Source organism: Magnolia sinica, chromosome 10 (assembly GCF_029962835.1).
Source record: "Magnolia sinica isolate HGM2019 chromosome 10, MsV1, whole genome shotgun sequence".
Classification (NCBI taxonomy): Eukaryota; Viridiplantae; Streptophyta; class Magnoliopsida; order Magnoliales; family Magnoliaceae; genus Magnolia; species Magnolia sinica.
Window position 1 is genome coordinate 16870432 of NC_080582.1, and position 19432 is coordinate 16889863.

General features: G+C 41.2%; 1 non-coding gene across 1 annotated transcript; it reads right to left on the reverse strand.

The window, feature by feature from the left end:
* Nucleotides 1-1680: 1680 nt before the first annotated feature.
* On the reverse strand, nucleotides 1681-1787 carry LOC131217736 (small nucleolar RNA R71). Its single transcript, XR_009157327.1, has one exon. It is a non-coding gene; the product is annotated as a small nucleolar RNA R71 (small nucleolar RNA).
* Nucleotides 1788-19432: the final 17645 nt, after the last annotated feature.

Genomic DNA, 19432 nt, shown 5'->3' on the forward strand with positions numbered 1-19432 from the left:
TGCTTGTGTCTGATCAAGAACAAGTTTCGTATAGAGGAAGACACAGGGTGCTTTAATGAATGTACATTCCATGTACCCGACCAAGGACATGGGATATGTCATTCATGGCATTGCTTAAAGGAATTAGACAGTCTGTATGCCCGATTAAGGACACAGATTGTGCTTTCTCTATATAAGTGGTATCAATCTAGATCAAGGTGAATCAACAGACAAAACAAGGGTTAGGATAATTAGGGGTGGATTCGAAAGTCCTAGTGCTCTCTCTCTGATTGAATTTTCTTCCCTGTTCTTAATTAATTATTTTTCATAAAATTGTGCTTAGTAATTCATTCCATTATTTGTTGGATTAGTTAAGGAGAATCATAGATTTGAATTGTGACGACCAGTCCTCGTGGGAACGATCTCGTAATACGTACCGTATCTACATCTGATTCGTATACTTGCGAGTTTAAAAATCATTTAAATCGTGTTGGTTTAAATAAAACATCAAGTTTTTGGCGCCGTTGCCGGGGACTGTTTCGGTCCAATTGGATTTAAGATTCTCTCTTATCATAATTCATAGTCTTAGGTTTTTTTACTACCTTTAGGTTAAATTTTTTTTTTTTTTTAGAAACTAACCTATTTCCTGTTTTGTAGGGACCTGACATACACTACTAATTTGGTAATCTCTTTCCAAATTTTCTATTTTTTTTTCTTTCTAATTTCTATTTTTAGAATTAAGGTTTTATTTTTTTAGAAGTTTCTATTTCTAGGCTATTTTATTTTATTTTTAGAAATTTCCTATTTTCTAATTCTAGATTCTGATTCTTCTTTCAAGTAACTTTCTATTTTCTAGTTTTAGAAATTTTTCCCTTTTTAGAAACTAACTTAGTTTTTTTTATTTCTAAAATTACAAACTTTCTTTTTTAGAAATTAACCGTTGCTTAGGATTTTTTTTCCTAGCATTATTTTAGGAATTTAATTTATTTTTATTTTCTTTTTGTTTACAGGAATTGAGGAAGGAAGCTGCTAAATAACATTGTCTTCAAAAGGAGGAGCTCCCTATTCTTCATACATCAATCATCTCCTTTTCCGGGTTCTTTCTTCCCATTCTTATTTACATAGTTTTAACTTGTTTTAGAATCTCTTAGTTTCTAGGTCTAGTTTTATTTCTCTTAGGTTGCTTCTTAGTTTAGTTTTCTTTCTTACATTGCAATAACATAGTTTATGCTAGGACGTAGATCTCTGAATATAGAACTAGCACCGTTTGATCCTGAGATTGAAAGAACAATTCGTGAAAGATTGAGAAATAATCCTGTTGAAATGGCGAATGAGACTGAAGTTAAAGCTCTCAAAGATTATTCAGCTCCTGTCCAATTTAATGCGCCTTCATGCACAGTGTTGCCAACCACTACGGCAGCACACTTTGAACTTAAACCTGGAGTCATACAATTGTTGCCATCCTTTTATGGATTGGATAAGGAGGACCCATATCATCATGTGAAAGAATTCTTAAACATTTGCTCCACCTTTAAGTTCCAAAACTTCTCAGACGATTGGATCCGCCTACGCCTGTTTCCTTTTTCTTTGAAGGATAAGGCGAAAGCATGGTTGAATTCTCTAGAAGTTGGATCTATCACTACATGGGACCAACTGTCTAAGAAGTTCTTAAACAAGTTCTTCCCCGTTCACAAAACCAATGCCCTCCGTAGAGAAATTACTAACTTCACACAAAAAGAGGGCGAGTACTTTCATGAATGTTGGGAAAGATGGAAGGACTTGCTTCTTAAATGTCCTCACCATGGTTTTGAGAAGTGGCAACAAGTTCAGTACTTCTATGACGGTCTGACACCACAAAACCGTCGCATGGTTGATGCCACCAGTGGAGGGTCATTCATGACCAAAAGTGATGTCGAAGCATGGAACTTCTTTGAAACCTTGTGCGAAAATTCCCAGCAATGGGATTATTCAAATAGAGGTGACAGAAGTCCCCAACCACAAAAGAGAGGTGGTATATATGAGATAGGAGTCATACCAGAGCTGAGCGCCAAGCTTGATAACCTGACAAAGAAAGTTGATGCTCTGGTATTAAATAGTGGACCACCACAAACAGCTCAAGTCGAGGCATATGCCACATGTTCTAGTCCTGCCCATCCTATGCAGTCTTGTCCATCTGGTGCAGCATTCCCAGAACTTCTCTCTGAACAAGTTCATGCTATGAACACTTTTCAAAAATCTGGGAATGATCCTTACTCGAACACATACAACCCAGGGTGGGCTAGACATCCAAATTTCTCTTGGGCAAAAGGACCACAACAAGGAGGACCATCTGGAAATCCTCTCATGCAACCGCACCTCCAAGTTGGCAGTCAACAACCTCAACAGTTTCCACAATATCAACAACTGCCTACACAATCAAGGAAACCATCTCTTGAGGATACACTTCATCTTTTCATGCAGAGTTCTCTCCAATTCCAAAAAGACACCCAACAAACCTTATTGGCCAACCAACAAAGCTTACATGCAAATGCACAATCCATTGCCAAGATGGAAGTACAAATGGGTCAACTAGCTGCCACATTGAGTGAGAGAGAGAAGGGCAAGTTCCCTAGCCAACCTGAGGCTAATCCAAAGGGACAGTATGAGATTGACTCTAATTCCAACCAAGGGCAATATCATGAACAGGCCAAATCGATCACTACCCTTAGGACAGGCAAGCAGATTGATAACAGAATAGAGATGCCTGGGGATAACTCAAATTCTAAAACAGAAGATCAAGATGAAGCAGAGAGTCATACCAATGCATCCAAAGTCCAAAAGCTCTCTGACTCTCCAAGAGCCACTAACGTGCCACCTTATGTGCCCAAAGCACCCTTTCCTCAACGTCTGGCACCAATAAAGAAAAGAAATAACTTTGATGAAATCTTGGATGTGTTTCAAAAAGTGCAAGTCAACATCCCGTTGCTTGACGCTATCAAGCAAGTCCCTGCTTACGCTAAGTTTCTTAAAGATTTATGCACTTAAAAGCGTAAGCAGAATGTTCATAAGAAAGTCTTCCTTGCAGAGCAGCTCAGCTCCATGATTCAACATAACACCTCTCCTAAATTTAGGGATCCAGGAGCTCCCACCATTTCTTGCGGCATAGGAGATCATAAGATCGGGAAGGCATTACTTGATTTAGGGGCGAGTGTCAATTTGTTACCATATTCGGTTTATGAGCAGCTAGGACTTGGTGAGTTGAAACCGACTAAGGTAACATTACAACTAGCTGATAGATCTGTCAAGGTGCCCCGGGGTGTTATTGAAGATGTGTTAATCCAGGTTGATAAATTTTATTTTCCAGTGGATTTCATAGTTATAGATACTCAGCCTGTCCAGAATCTTCATAGTCAGATCCCAGTCATTTTGGGTCGTCCATTTTTGGCCACATCTAATGCTATTATCAATTGCAGGAATGGAGTTATGAAATTGTCCTTTGGTAACATGAATATTAAACTCAATGTTTTTAATGCAGGACAACAACCCTCAGATTTGGATGACATATTTGAAGTGGACATGATCGAGAGCCTTGTGCAGGACTCCTTCCGTACATCTTTTGAAGATCCTCTGGAGACCTGCTTAGCACAATCGGGCATGGATTTTGACATTGATAGTCCCATCCATGAAGTCAATGCATTGCTCGACTCTACTCCTATATTGGAGACTGAAAAATGGAGAGCGAAAGTGGAACCTCTTCATCCCTCTGAGACTCTTCCTGACAGCACAGTTTGTAACTCTGAGAAGACAAAGGCGAGCAGGCTGCTTAATGTTCTTAGAGCATATAAGGCAGCAATTGAACGGAAGATAGAAAAAATCCAGGGAGTATGCCCCACTGTATGGATGGATCATGCTGTGGTAATATCGCATAACATGCAAAGGAAGCGTGATCCTAACATAGAAGAAGTCGTTCGAGCAGAAGTCCTTAAATTATTTGACGACAGTGTCAGTTGCCTTATTTCAGATAGCACAGTTCATAGGAACTCACATCACTTGTCTGAGATCGGTTAATGAAAGTGTTGAGGTAATTTCTTTGGCGGACCCTGGTTATAAAGATTATTTCATTCATGGTCCGTTCTTGTCTGGCTGAAGACGTTAAACTTAGCGCTCATGGGAGGCAACCCAGCCTTTTGCTTTATTGTATTGTTTTTTTATTTCATTCATTTTCATTTTTCTTGGTTAGTTACTTCAATGTTTGTGGGTAACATTACTGCAAACCCTCACGAGACTACAACTCGTCCACTAGGGGTAACCTAGGGGTTTAAAGGCTTGTTGCATGCGCTAAATGCAATCGAGAGCACCTGCGAAAGTGGTATAGGTAGGATCTTCTTTTGTTTTTCTTTTTGTTATTTTTGCTTATGTTGATTTCTCTCTTGTGCTAACTCGCTTTTACATTGAAATTTTTCACAAATTTTGAGAAAGCTTCTTGATTCTCCATCCAGGTATTATCTTTTCATCACTCCTCTTTTATTCTCGTTGTCCCATGTGCATTGCTTGTTTATTTCTTTTACATTGAGGACAATGTAGATTTTAGGTTGGGGTGGGCGATTAGGGTACCTAATCAGTATTTTCTTGGTCTTGAGCAAAAATTTGTGGAAATTTTAAATTTTTTTTTGAAATTTCTATTGAATTCAAAGTGATTTTGAAGGATAGTGTGATTTTAACATTATAAGATTTGTGATGTTGTTAACTTATGACTCTTGGATTCGGCCATCTGCATGATTTCACAATCAATTTTGAATTGTTAACCCATGATTAGAAGTTGTAAAACATTGATTGAGCCATGATTTCACATATCACATCTCGCTTACACATTAGGTTTTGGTTCGATAACTGAATGATTAACTTGGTAAAAAGAAGAATTAAAAGGCTAACTCTTCACCATAGGTTTGCTCCCTATAGGTGTAGATTTGATTTTCCATAGTTGACATATAAATTAAAAAATAAATAAAAAATGAATGAAAAGTAAGGCGACGGGTTTTCACCATAGGTTTGCTCCCTATAGATGAGGATTTGATTCCCTTCCTTGGCGTACTGTTCATAAAGAAAATCAAAAATATGAAGGCTGAAAGGTTAAGCTACAATGCTAGTGTTGGTTGTCAGGAATTCTGTTGTTAATTACCAATTTTAGCATGAAATTGACAAATTGGATCTTTTAATGATTGTAAGCTGAGATGATACTATACACTCATGGAACTCAATGTTTACAATTGTTCAAATTAATGGATTAATATTTTAAACTTGATTATGAAATCTGCCGAGAGCTTGATTCCAAGAGAAACATTCTACACACCGATCATGAATCTTAGAATTTTCACATATCAGCTATCTGCTCACAAGTCACTTGAGTTTACAGGAATTGTCTTTTATTTCTGAAATTATTTTTCGCATGTTTTGCTCGGGACTAGCAAAATGCTGGCTGGGGGTTGTGGTCAGGGTCAAATATTGCATATCAGACCCCAGTAATTGCCTGATTTTAAGCACATGATAAGGTTTAATGCCATATTTTAATCGTGTTTTTATTACAGGATGAAATCAGGAGTGTGTACTGAAAGATGATGTTAAGAACATGGATTTGGCGCTCCAAAATTACCAGAGCATGGGATGGACTCCAGAAAACCAATAGTGAAGATTTTACACGCCTGGGATTGAGGAAAGCAAGGCAAAGGGGCTCGAAAAGGGTACAGAATGCAAGATCACATGTTTCCCGCCATCCGATCAACTCGAAACTTCATACACGTGATGGGGACCATAAATTAACCGTACATATTAAATTTCAGCCATTGACGATCTCAGGAAGTGGTCTAACGGCCAGATCAGCCCCTTAATTCATTAAGTGGGGCCCGCTGGATATCTGGATATACATCAATTTTGGTCCTGACGGTGGAAATAATATGAGAAAAAGGATGGACGGTGCGGATTTCTCGAAATCATCACAGTGGACCTATATCTATAGCATGTGTACACAGTGCACATGTGCACTGCTTGAGCACCGAACGGACTAAAGTCGGTCAGCAGCGCTGACCCGACTTTCTTATTTCAAAAACGGAGATTTCCGTTTCAGCGCGCATAACGGACGGAAATCCATTTTTTTACGGACAGCTGTGGGCCCCACCGGTAGCACGTACGGTTAATCCAAACCGTTCATCGTGTAGAATGGCTCAATATCTACAAAACCATGTTTTCCGTTTATGCCCATACGTGCACACGTGTGAGCTACAGAGGTCATAAGCGGGCTGCCCTATAACGTTCAAAAAGATCTCAGCATGATTCCTTCTCTGGGCCACGTCCACGCAAATTCAAAATCACCCATATGCGGTCGAAATTCCATCCTGCATCCAATGGACGGCGTGGATTCCTGTGAAAAGTCCAATAATGGACCCAACCATCATCGCAGCGTCGGTTTGGCGTCCGCGAAACGCACGGACGCTGCCAGTTTTTGTGGAAATTAGTGGGCCCCACTCGTCAACCTTCCGGAAGATCTGATCCGTCCATCGTGTAGAGGGCTTCGAGAGCTTCAAAATCATGTTGATATTCCTCGCCCATGCGTACACACGTGTGCGGTACAGAGGCCAAAAGTAGACTGCCCCGGGACGTTCAAAACCGAGTTTTTTTGAGATTTCTTCTGTGGGACGCGCTAATGGACCTCCGAATCCACCCATTCTTGACTGAAATTTCGTTCTGAATCCAATGGACGGGGTGGATTTTCCAGAAAATACCTCTGTGGGGCCCACCGATCACGGCTGTGAAAATTTGTACTCCGAGTCCTTCTACGACTCTGCCACCGACCCCAGCCATCCAGCAGCTATAAAAGGGGAGTTTTGGACGTGGGAAAGGCATTCAGAACCAGGGGATTCCAGATCTGAAGCAAGGGAGAGAAGAAAGAGAAGAAAGAGAAGAAAGAAAAGAGAGAGAGATTGTTTGGTTTGACGTTTTTTTATGAATTTTATTTAATATTTTTTATGGATTTTATGGGTCACTAATCTCTCAGCTAGGGCTGAGATGAAGCCCCTAATTTGATTAGCTCTTGTATTGGTTGATTTACTTTGAATATTAATTAATTTGTCTCTTTCTCTAAGTGGGCTTTATGGGTTTAAATTCTATACTTCTCCATCTATGAACTTGATTAAAGTATATATATGGATGTTGTTTGGATGCTTATTATAGGTGCTTGTGTCTGATCAAGAACAAGTTTCCCATAGAGGAAGAAACAGGGTGCTTTAATGAATGTACATTCCATGTACCCGACCAAGGACATGGGATATGTCATTCATGGCATTGCTTAAAGGAATTAGACAGTCTGTATGCCCGATTAAGGACACAAATTGTGCTTTCTCTATATAAGTGGTATCAATCTAGATCAAGGTGAATCAACAGACAAAACAAGGGTTAGGATAATTAGGGATGGATTCGAAAGTCCTAGTGCTCTCTCTCTGATTGAATTTTCTTCCCTGTTCTTAATTAATTATTTTTTCATAAAATTGTGTTTAGTAATTCATTCCATTATTTGTTGGATTAGTTAAGGAGAATCATAGATTTGAATTGTGACGACCAGTCCTCGTGGGAACGATCTCGGAATACGTACCGTATCTGCATCTGATTCGTATACTTGCGAGTTTAAAAATCATTTAAATCGTGTTGGTTTAAATAAAACATCACGGGTAAGGTCACACCCCTTTCCAACCGACCACGACATAGTGGGAGACGCGACCTACTGGTATACGGCCCTCGCGCGCTCATATATCCACTCGGTCTCGACGTTGGAGTCATCCTCTGGTACCATCGGGTTTAGAGATTTTCATCCAGGGACATCTATGACGCCCGTATGCTAGAACTAAATATTTTCGGTATCCAATCCTGTCATCCACAATGTGTTTGTGGAGGCTATGGCCCTGATGTCACTAAGGCATACAGTAACTACAATCACACAAATGCAAGTGCATGAGTCACACTACTAGTCATGCAACAGTCCTACGTGTACCATGCACTTATATGGGGCAACTCCGCTTATCAGGGAGCCCATAAACAGTCTGCCCAAAGGCATATGCTATGATCGGTCACTCCTCATATCAGGCATACATATGATGCGTATGATCATGAATCATGGATCTATACTAAACATGTATAAAGAGATGGGCTTTGTGTATAACGGAGATGGGCCTAGACGGCCTACTTACTACAAGTATGGGCCTATCAGTGGGCCTTAGGGAAGGTTATAATGCGGACATTTAACCAACATTATCCATTCAATGTGGACGTCAAACCATCATTGCTCCCAAGGCGTAGCCCACTACAATAGTCAACACATGAACCATGGTAGAAACACGTTGTGATGGGCCTCATGTACATCCCATTGGGCCTCGACCCATGGGCCTTCAATACATCAAATGGGCCTCAAACCATGGAGTCATATATCTCAAGTGGGCCTTAGTGGGCGGCCACAAATATATTAAGATAGGCCTCAATAAATGGCCTTATACAAATCAAAGTGACCTTAATGGACGGCCCATAAATACACCAAGATGGGCCTCAACACATGGCCTTAAAATAATCTCCAAAATGGTTGGACAGCTTGGATGAAACTCATGCATCACGGTAGGTCCCATAGGGATGGGAGGCATAGATAATTCACATATTTCATGGTGGAGGTCCACACTGATGAAAGGTGTGGACATAATACATAAGTGGGGCCCTCCATAATGTTTATTTTCCACCAAACTTGCTGATGAGGTCACAAAGACCTAGGGCCCACTAAAATGTTTATTTTCTATCCAACCTGGGGTCCACTCTAGTGTTTATCTGCCACCCAACTTGTTGATAGGGTCACGTAAGCAAGGGCCCACTGTAACGTTCATTTTCCATCCACCTTGTCGAAAGGTCACGTGGACAGAGTCACTGCCATGTTTACTTGTCAACCAAACTTTTGGTACGGTTACATGATCCTGGGGTCCACCGTGATGTTGTTCACAAATCCAACTCATTCATTGTGTGTGTCACACCAATTTAAGGGTCCAAACCGAGTTTCAGGTGGATCCAAGTTGCATGTGGACCCCAGCATTTGATTCCATATGGTTTGGCATACCACCGCATGAATGGTGATGGTGTGGGCCATCCGAGAACTGTTTATGGCTGATTTTTGGAATCAATGCATCATTAAAGGGGACCTATTAAATGAACGGCATGGATGTAGAACATACATCATGGTAGGGTCTACAACTGGGGCCAAGGGGGCCTCCCAATTTAACGTTGGACGTCCAGACTCCTCTGTACGTCAAGGTAGCAAATGCATGTTATATGTATATTTATTTTTTTTATCCTAGGTGGGACCCACATTAACCAGATCTACTCCGTCCATTGTATGTGTCCCACAAAATTAGAGGTCCAAACTAAGTTTTAAGGTGGGTCCAAGCTTCTTGTGGACCCCATCAATCATTTTCCCAAGTTTTAACAGAAAATACTAGCATTCTTAATGCTACGGCCCGCTTGATGATTGGATCGGTCTCATTTTTCGGCTCAACGCCTAATATGATCTGGAAAATAGGATGGTCGGCTTGGATTATATAAAAACGTTAAGGTGGGCCTGCATGAGTGGCCCACCTCTCCCTTCTCTTTTGGCTAGCTCGGTAGTACACTCCCATGTCAGTTTACACTTCACTGTTTTGCCAACAGCACGTCCAGCGTCCGTCCAGGGACGACGGACGCTAGATGGCATAGGAAAGTAAATCATTGTAGTGGGTCCCACATGGATGTGGCCCACCAACACCTATATACATATAATATATATATATATATCTTATATTATATATATATATAATATTATATTATATATCATATATATATTATATAAAATATATCATATAATAAGAAGGGCATTGGGTCCATTTTAACAGTGGATGGTGTGGATCTTCACCTACAATAGGGTGGGCCACACCGTCTGATGTTGATGAATGGAGTAGATATCACACATTTTGGTGGGATCCACACTATCACAATGGAAAGAGAGAGAGAGAAAGAAACAAGAGAGACGGTGATGGAGAGGAGGGACCCCACCACTATGGGCCCTCCATTGATACAACACGTACATCAAGTGGGTCCCACAACAAGTGGACCCTAAACTTTGAAATTAACGGTGGATCACCCACCTCTAGGCCTCCTCCTTGCTCCCTTAGCCTTCTATGCTCCTTGCCTTGCCTTTTGATGGTGGTTGATGAAAGATGAATGGTTGAGATGGGAGATGAGAGGGTGTAGATGGAAGATGAGAAGGTGGACCACACTTAGGAGGGAGAGGGAAGCTTGGACGTGTGAGAGTTTGGGTTGCTTGGGAGATTGTTTGAGTAAATGAGAGAAAGGGAATATTAAGAGTGATGGATGGAGTGGTGGGTGTAATTAATGAGGTATGGGTTGGTTTGAAAAATGGGTAAAAGATGGATGGTTTAGTTTGAATTTTTTTTTAAAGAAAGAATGGTGAGAGAGAGAGGTTTGACTTGTGGGAAAAGGAGGAGTGGGATGGTTGTACTTGGATAAGAGATGATTTATGGTTGATTGATGGGACTTATTGTAGAGATTTCCTCGAGGTTCGCAACGCGCGGCGTTTCTTCGAAATAAATACAAGTAGACATCTTCTGGCCTGGGTATCGGGTCGGTGCGCGAGTCACGGTGTTGGAACTGTGGCGACGGCGCGGTCGCTATGATACAAGTTTCGGTTCGAACTGACTTCGGTATACGGGACCTGGTGTATAGGTACCGGGAGCCGAGAATGGGGTACTACGGAGACTGTTGGTGCTAAATTCGGCGATCGAAAATTTTGTGAGCCCGGTTTTCGAGTTTGGGGCGTGACAGTGGGCCTCCACCCAATAGACCTGCTACGCGACTTGTCGGCTTCCTGCTCGAAGGCAGGTTGTGCTCCATGCCTCTCTTTCAAAATCTTCACTCTTTTGGTTTCTTATCCCTTGACTTGTTCTTTGTTCTTGTTTCTTCTTCGAGGCTACTCCCGTACTCCTAGCCGCCCGCCAAGTTTTTCGAGAGGTCAGGCAAGGCTATGAAAGAATGTAAGCAAAGTTTCAGACCAGAGTCGCCAAGCTCGAAACCATAGTGGCTGACAGGGATGCGGCCATGGCCCAAGTAGAGGCTTTACTAGGGGTCACATGCGTAACTAGGGAGGATCGAGTAGTTCTCAGGACCTAGCTGGAGGAGGCGCTGCGGGAGGGGGCCGCAATGCAGGCTACACTGGAGGACCTCAGATTGCGCTTCTCTTCCTCTGAGGCGGAGTGGGCGAGAGTGGCTGAAGATCTCGCATAAATGACGACCAGGTTGGAGGGTCTCGCCGCCAAGTTGGCTAAGATTGAGGCCTCCATTCTCATGGGACAGGCGGTGGAGGCGTTTAAGGCTTCGGAAGATCAGGCCGAAGAGCTCGATGATTTTTTTTCAGCATGGGATATGCACGATGTGAAGAGCTTGTGAAGCAGAAATATTCGGAACTTGATCTGGACGACCTAACCGATGAAGCTGCTGAAGGTCCGACCCTGCCGAAGTCGGGGCTGAAGACCTCCCTTGAACCCTTGTAAAAAATTTCCTTTTTGGTGTCAGCATTGTAACTTTCTTCATTATTAATAGAAAGATACCCTCCCATTTTTTGTAAAGATTGGTATTGAATGTTGTATGGATAATTTTCTTAAGCAGGTTTAGTAGATAAGACGAAGTAGAACGAGTAGAATAAATAGGCCAAGTAACATATATAAGTTGGCTATCTAGTGGCGAGACGTGCATTGTAGGATCGAAAAAGGTCGGCCTCAAGATAGAAGGCGTAGTGGTAGGCCGAGCATTAAGGATTTTCTTCTCTTATATTGAGAGAAATCTTTTTGGTCGATCGTACAACTTGGATAGTCAAAATTCTCAAATAAATTATTTTCCCCTGACTTGGGGAAGTTCTTTCCTTGTAGCATTCATAGTATGAAATGATTAATATGTCGACTACTTAGTAGTGGACCAAGTAATTGGTAAGGAGACTTTATCCCCTTGCATTAAGGGAAGTCCCCATAATCGATCGTATAGTTCGGATGTTGGAAATATTTAAAAGAAATTCTCTTCCCCTGTCTTGGGGAAGTTCTTTTATTGTAGAATTCGTGAAATAGATAGAAAACAGTAATTTTCTGAGAACCCTTTTTCCCTTAGAGAAGGGAGGTCGCTTTAGTCGAATAGATTAGTCAGTTGATATGTTATTGGTTGGAGGACTTCTTGAGTGCTTAGGGGTAATAGATCTTCAGATGCTTGGCATTCCACGTGTGAGGTAAGGGTTGTCCATCCATGTTCTCGGATTGATAAGCTCTTCGCCGTGTCGTGCCCGTAATCTTGTAGGGTCCTTCCCAGGTTAGTCCCAACGTTCCCAACCAGGGCTCCTTGGTGTTTTGGAATGTTTTGCGAAGGACAAGATTTCCTACTCGAAATCTTCGTACCTTGACCCTTGAATTGTAGTAACAGGCGACCCATTGTTGATGGGCGACAATCCTTAGTTGTGCTTGCCCTTTTCTTTCCTCGAGCAAGTCTAGACTTAGGCCCATATGCTCGGTATTCTGGACTTTGTCGAATGATTCGACACATGCAGTCGGAAGTCCTATCTTGACCAGTACCGTGGCCTCGACACTCAAGGCCAAGGAAAAAGGTGTTTCCCCTATTGATGTCCAACCAGTAGTCCGATATGCTCAAAGGACACGTGACAGTTCCTCAGCCCAGACCCATTTGGACTTCTCGAGCTTTGTTTTGAGGTGGTTTTTTAAAATCTTGTTCACTATCTATACTTGTCCATTGGCCTAGGAAAAGCAAATTTCATTCATACACTTCTCTAAACCATTGTCCTAATGTTTTAGGAGCGTTGAGCGAAAATAGAAAACTTTATATTTTATTCATTTTAGGCATGTATATATTAGATTCCCCAATTAGGTGGACTCCGCAGTTTGGCTTGTGGAATGTATATTGTGGTTTGTGTAGTCTGCATTTAAGTGGACACCATTTTTGAAATTGTACATTTTGAATATTATCTATATATATTTTTAGTTTAGTTTATCTTTACTTAACTTTTGATGCCACTGATTTAAAACTACTCTAATTAATAAATATATATTAATGTTATCTAGATTGTGCGGGCACGTGGGAATTTATCCATGGACATTTTTGTTAAATTCACATTAAAAAATTCAGGATCAAAATCTCCACACTTGATTAGATTTTCGAGCATGACAAAGGAAAATCTAAAGCTCAAGTGGACCACAATGGGGATTAAATGGCTAATGTTGAAGACTTTCAGGGACCATGGAATCTTTGAATCAAGCTGATAGTCGTTCTTTCCACGGTTTCCACGTTACCTTATGAACAGGTTGGATGGCAAATAAGGATCATGGTGGGCCCAGGTAGGTTTCAATGATGGGCAGCGTTTTCACCATGGCGTCCTGTGATGTGGTCCACTTGACCCTTGGATCTACCTCATTTTTTTGGGTTATACCCTAAAATGATGTGGCAGAATGGATGGACCGTGTGGATGAAAACCATAAATCATGGTGGGCCGCTCAGAGCCCCTGACCTTGCCGAACTTGGGACAGGCGGAGGTAGTACCCAATCCGAGTCCTCGTTAAACGGTGGCAGCTCCTTTCCTGCTGAGTCAACTCAAAAATTAGATATCTCTAGTTTCAACAAGTCAGTTTAGCTAAAGAAAAGGCATTTAAATAAATTTAAAGAGAAGAAGATGAACATCATGCAAAAATAAACTTTTAATGATATTGATGAGCCATTGGTTGACCTGGGACTCATTGGGTCGAGTCAACCCAGTTAGTGACCAAGTCACAATTAGCTGAGTCCAAGTTTATAAACTATGCCTTATAAATAGGCTGTGTGTGGCAGGCTCTCACTTTCACTCCTTGCGTCCAGCACAAGAGTGTGGGATTAGAGTGAGCGTGCAACAAAGGCTCTGTGAAGCCCACCTCAGAGGCCATGTGATACCTAACTGCATGCAGGCTCATGTTAAGACATTAGCACAAAAATGTACGTAGGAGTGGGCCAAAGTGCCAGAAAAAGAGAAAAGGGCCATCCACGGCTAAAAATGATTTTCCTTTCTCTCTTGGGCATAGCATGTGCTAGCATGGCTAGCATTAGGTACGTTGCCCATGAAGAGCCACATGGGTTGAACTTTCATCAGGGGTTGTTTGATTTTCCATATGATGCAGGTAAATTCCTAGTAAATAAGTAATTATTACTGTTTCACTTGTTTGAAAATTGGTGAGTAATTTCATTTAGAAAATTGTCTTAAATCCATGGGCCCCACCATGATGTATATGGTATATCCGTGTCGTCCATCTGTTTTAGTAGAATATTTTAGGGCATGAGCCCAAAAATGAGGTAGATCCAATGCTCAGTTGGCCCACATGAAAGGAAACAATGGACTCAATTTGTTCACAATTGAAAGTTGGTTCTTTTATTGGCCCACATTGAGTTTATTCACCATCTAACCCGTTCATAAGGTCACATAGACATGGATAAGTGAAAAACATAAATATAAGCTTGATCTAAAACTTCTAAGGGCACCAATAAGTTTTTTATGGTAGGCATTCGATTCTCACAATTTCGTGTGGTGTGGTCCATTTGAGCTTTGGATCTGCCTAATTTTTAGGCTCATTCCCTAAATTCAGTTGGCATAATGGATGGGCGGTGTGGATAAGGCACACACATTACAGTGGCCCCCATATTTATTTTGAAAATTTCTTAATTTAAGTGTTTAAAAAGTAACTGGTCAAGTCAGCATGGGTAAAGATACAGTAATTACCTTGGTAAATAATGATTAATCATTTACAAGGTAATTACAGATGAGTCATAAAATCAAACATGCCCTAGATCTAACCTATCAGTTGGATACACTGGCTCATCTCACCTTGCAAGCCAAAAATCATGAGTGTCCAGAGCTCAAGCAGGCCACCAATGAAACTAATCATTGCCAATGATGGGTTTTATATGCCATCCATTCCATTTACACTCCTGGGATGAAAGAATTACCCAAAATCACCTTTTTCAAAACTCATGTGGCGCATACTATATGAATTTAAGCAACAGTTTGGATGGGAGTAAAGGGAGGTGAATAAAGGGAATTGAGAGCAAATGGATGTAAATAGCATTTGGATTGTGTTTAGATGGGAGTAAATGCATGAAAATGAGTTAAAATGTGAGTAAATGTGAAATGCCTTTTTGAGCTCCCCAGAAGAATCACATGAGTAAACAAAGGTGCTACTATGGACACTCCACCATACACGTGGCAAGTCGATGATACCCCAAACAATTCAAGTATTGAACTATATCACTAAAGTCGCATCAATAAAATGATCCAAACTGATCCAAACTGTTTATAGGTTAGCCATATGAATGGACAGTTAAGAAAAGTTGGTAAGGGGTCCTTAGGCACCATGGATTTGAGGGAATTTCAAATCCCTTGTTGTTTGGCGCCATAAAGTAACTTGGGGTTTCAAATCCACGGGGTTTGAAATCCCCCTCAATTATGGGGGTTTGAAATCCACAGCGAGAGCTTGGATTACATCTAAAATCCTTTCAAGAGTAGCATGTGTAACATGTGTGTCACCATATTATTATTCTATTGGGCACATGGCCCACTAATAATATCCCCAAATAATTAGATTATCAGTTGCATTACTATAATTACTTTAATATGATGATAAACATCGTCCAAACATTTTCAATGTAAATCAATGGTTAAAAATCGTTGGTTGGTCACTCGGACATGATCTTATGCTTGTGGCCCATCTGAGACTTGGAATTTTATCATTTTCGGGCAAATCATATTTTTCAGCGGACTGATTACAACCATTGTGTCAAATATTACATACTTCGCTAATTAGAGATATTAAAGTTGATTTAGTAATTAAATTCAAACCCTCACAAATATACCATGCACAACTACTTTTGGATTAAAGTTGATTCCCCATCTAGGGTGTCAAACACAATGGGAGGATTTGAAATCCCGGGGATTCCAAATCCACTCTCCCAAACAAGCCCTAAGTTACTTGTTTGTAGTTCTTACGTTTATGGCTCAACTGAGTCTCGAAATTTTCCTTATGTTTAGTCAAAGTATATATTTCAATGAGCTTATAACAATCATCTTACTAAATATCAAATATGTTCTTGTGAATATATTGAAAAATTCAAATACATTCTATTTTATCCTAATTATTCTCGTCTAAATAGAATATTTGGATTTTTAATGCATTTCATTTACTTACATCTAAACATAAGTGAGCAACCCGCGCAACCCATTTACTCTCAATTTATTTACCTCCAATTCCATTCTCCATTTGCTTCCATTTACAAGCTCTCAAATGAGCCTTAAGGTTTTACCTATATTTTTATAGGTTGGCACACATGAGTGTTAAAAAAGCCTAACTTTTAAGATCAAGGCCTAACAATGGTCCATTTACCTAATGGATGGGGTGGATTTCATGTATGTAAGCTAGTTTAGCTCATGCTAGAGAAAGTGACCCTTACGAGTACCCATCAGTTGGCGTTTTCCATTACTGCACCCCTTCCCTCAATCTTGCCAATGGGCCAAGTGAGGGAGGCCAAGCCAAGCTTTGGCCAAGCCTTCATTGTTACATGAACCAAGGACTATGATGAGCCAACATATCCAACCCAAGTCTTGTCCTGTAATGTTTATATTGGCCAGAGTCCAAGGGTTGGTCTCATTGGAGCGCAGAGAGGTACATGTGCATGGGTGAGAGCACTAATATGAAAAGTAAATGAAACTTATTACATATTATATATACTACAACAAATCCTAATGAGGTTGGGCTAGGCTAAGTTGACATTTGTACATGGTCCCAACCCCCAAAGTCTGAATTTTAAGTATAAGCCCGGCCCTTGGGTCCAATACTCCCACTCAGACCTAGCTTGAGGAAAGTCGAGCATGATGGGCCGGCTCGGTCCATCAATAGCCTACCCTTGAGGGTGGTGGTGTACACGAACCGAGCTAGCTTGGTTAGCTCGCTCGACTCGACTCGAAAAAGCTTGATTTGACTCGGTTCGAAGCTGAGTTGGAGCCGAGTCGAGCTGGTTTTTGGAGCTCGAAAATGAGTTTGAGCTGGCTCCAGCTCGACTCGACATTGAATCCAGCTCGAATCAAACTTGGATCGAACCAGTTCGGTGACTCGGTTACTTTTGCGATTGATGTTGCTCACCAAGTGTTTGATAAAATGACTCAACAAAGTGCGGCTGGTGGCAAGGAAGGTATGTACATGAAATAAATAACTTTTTTTTTTCTTGGTTTTTCTTGGTTTTTATGTTGTGTAGAAGGTGTTTGATAAAATACTTGTAAAACCATTGTTTCTGTTTCACATACAGAGAGATTTTGAAGGTGCAGTCAAGGTGTTTGTGGAAATGCCTCAATGGCAAACTCGGCTTGAACTTGGCCCAAGCTGTTGACCGAACTGAGCCGAGTTGGCCAGTCAGGCTCGAGGATCGAGCCAAGCCGAGTTCGAGCTGAGGTCAGTCAGTGGCCAAGCTCAACTGGCCAGTTAAGCCAGAGGACCGAGCCGAGCCAAGTTCGAGCTAAGGTCAGCCAGTGGCCGAGCCTAGTCGAGCTTAGGCCAGCTCAACTCGATTCGACTCGATGTACACCCCTACTTGAGGGTGGGTGGAGATTAGATAAGAGGGTAAAATCATCATAAAATGTAGTTGCTTGGACCTGTACAATTGAGATTTACACTCCAATGTGGCAAGATTTGATTGGTCTAAGCAAAGTATGTTTGAAAGAATTTAGATTGCGTAGTGTGGGCCTCAAAATAATGTATGTGTTTTATCCATGTCATCCATCCATTTTGCCCCATGATTTTAGGGCATGAACCAAAAAAATGAGGTAGATTCAAATCTTAAGGACCACATCACTGGAAACATGGTGATTAAATGCTCATAATTAAAAACTTTCTAACCCCCATGAAATGTTTATTTGCCATCTAGGCTGTTGACATGGAGAAAGGAAAGACAGAAATATCATCTTCATCCAAAACCTCTGGTAGCTCTCACGTAATTTTAATGAGCAATCAATCACCATTGTTTCTGGTGGTGTGGTACACCTCATGTTGAATCTCTTTTATTTTTGTGCTGATGCCCAACGATGATTTAGCAAAATTGGTTTTTTTTTTAATTTTTTTAAAAATTTTTTTAAAATTTTTTTATAACACATGCACACACACACCCCACACACTGACGCTGGTGGAATTTCACCACCTATGGGTACTCCAACCTTTGACCGGGAGTTGAAACTCCCGAGAGTCTACCACCCGGGCAAGAGTAAGGACCCAATGAGTTTTTCCGGGAGAACACTACAAGACCGTTGGCGTTGTCGGCTACACTGCACCATCCGAGGGACGCGGATTGAGTCCTACCCCCGTCCAGTCTCTAGCCACGAACGGTAAGTTCTGTGGGGGGGGGGGCCACCTTGATGTACCTGTTTATCCACGATGTCCATCTCTTCTCTCAGATAATTTTAAAGGTATATGTGAAAAAATGTAGCAGATCCAACGCCTAAGTAGACCACACCAAATAATAAGCTTATATTGCATTAAATGCAAGAGTCTTCTGTGGTGTGTTCCACTTGAGCATTGTATCTACCTCAATTTTGTACTCCAATCTTAAAATGATCTGATAGAAGGGATGAATGGCATGGATAAACAGATATATCACAGTGGGCCCACCCACAGAACTGACCGTTCATGGCCAGAGAAGGGGTAGGAAGCAATCCGCGTCCCAATCCGAGTCCTATTTCAAGTGGGCCCACCGTCACGCCATGACCGAACTCGGCGTTACCCCAACCTGCGGTAATCCACTCCCTGGTTGAAAACGACCTGGATTGCCTACCGACATGTCAGCTGCAAGTCCCTACTGGTAGGTGCACTGCAGTCCCCACTATAATGCATGTATCTTATCTACGCCATCCATCCACTTTTCCATATTAATTTAGGACATGAGCCAAAAATCGAGGCATATCAAGATCTCAGATGGACCACACTATAGGATACAGTAGTAACTAAATGCCTACCATTAAAAGGTTCCAGCACTAAAAAAAAATTGGATCAAGCTGATATTTATGTTTTCCCTTCATCTAAGTCCCTGCTACTTAATCAACAGGTTTTATAACGTATAAACATTAAAGTGGGCTTTAGGAAGCTTTTAATGGTGAGCATTTGGTCGCCGTTGTTTTCCTGTGATGTGGTCGGCTTGGAATTTGGATCTACCTCATTTTTAGGTTCATGTGATAAAATGATGATGTCAGTGTCATTAGTAATTGCGTAGATTTGGCATGGCCCTGTGGGGTCCACATTTTGATGTAAAATCTTTAACTTAAAAAGAATGGGCATATAAGATTCAAGTGGAC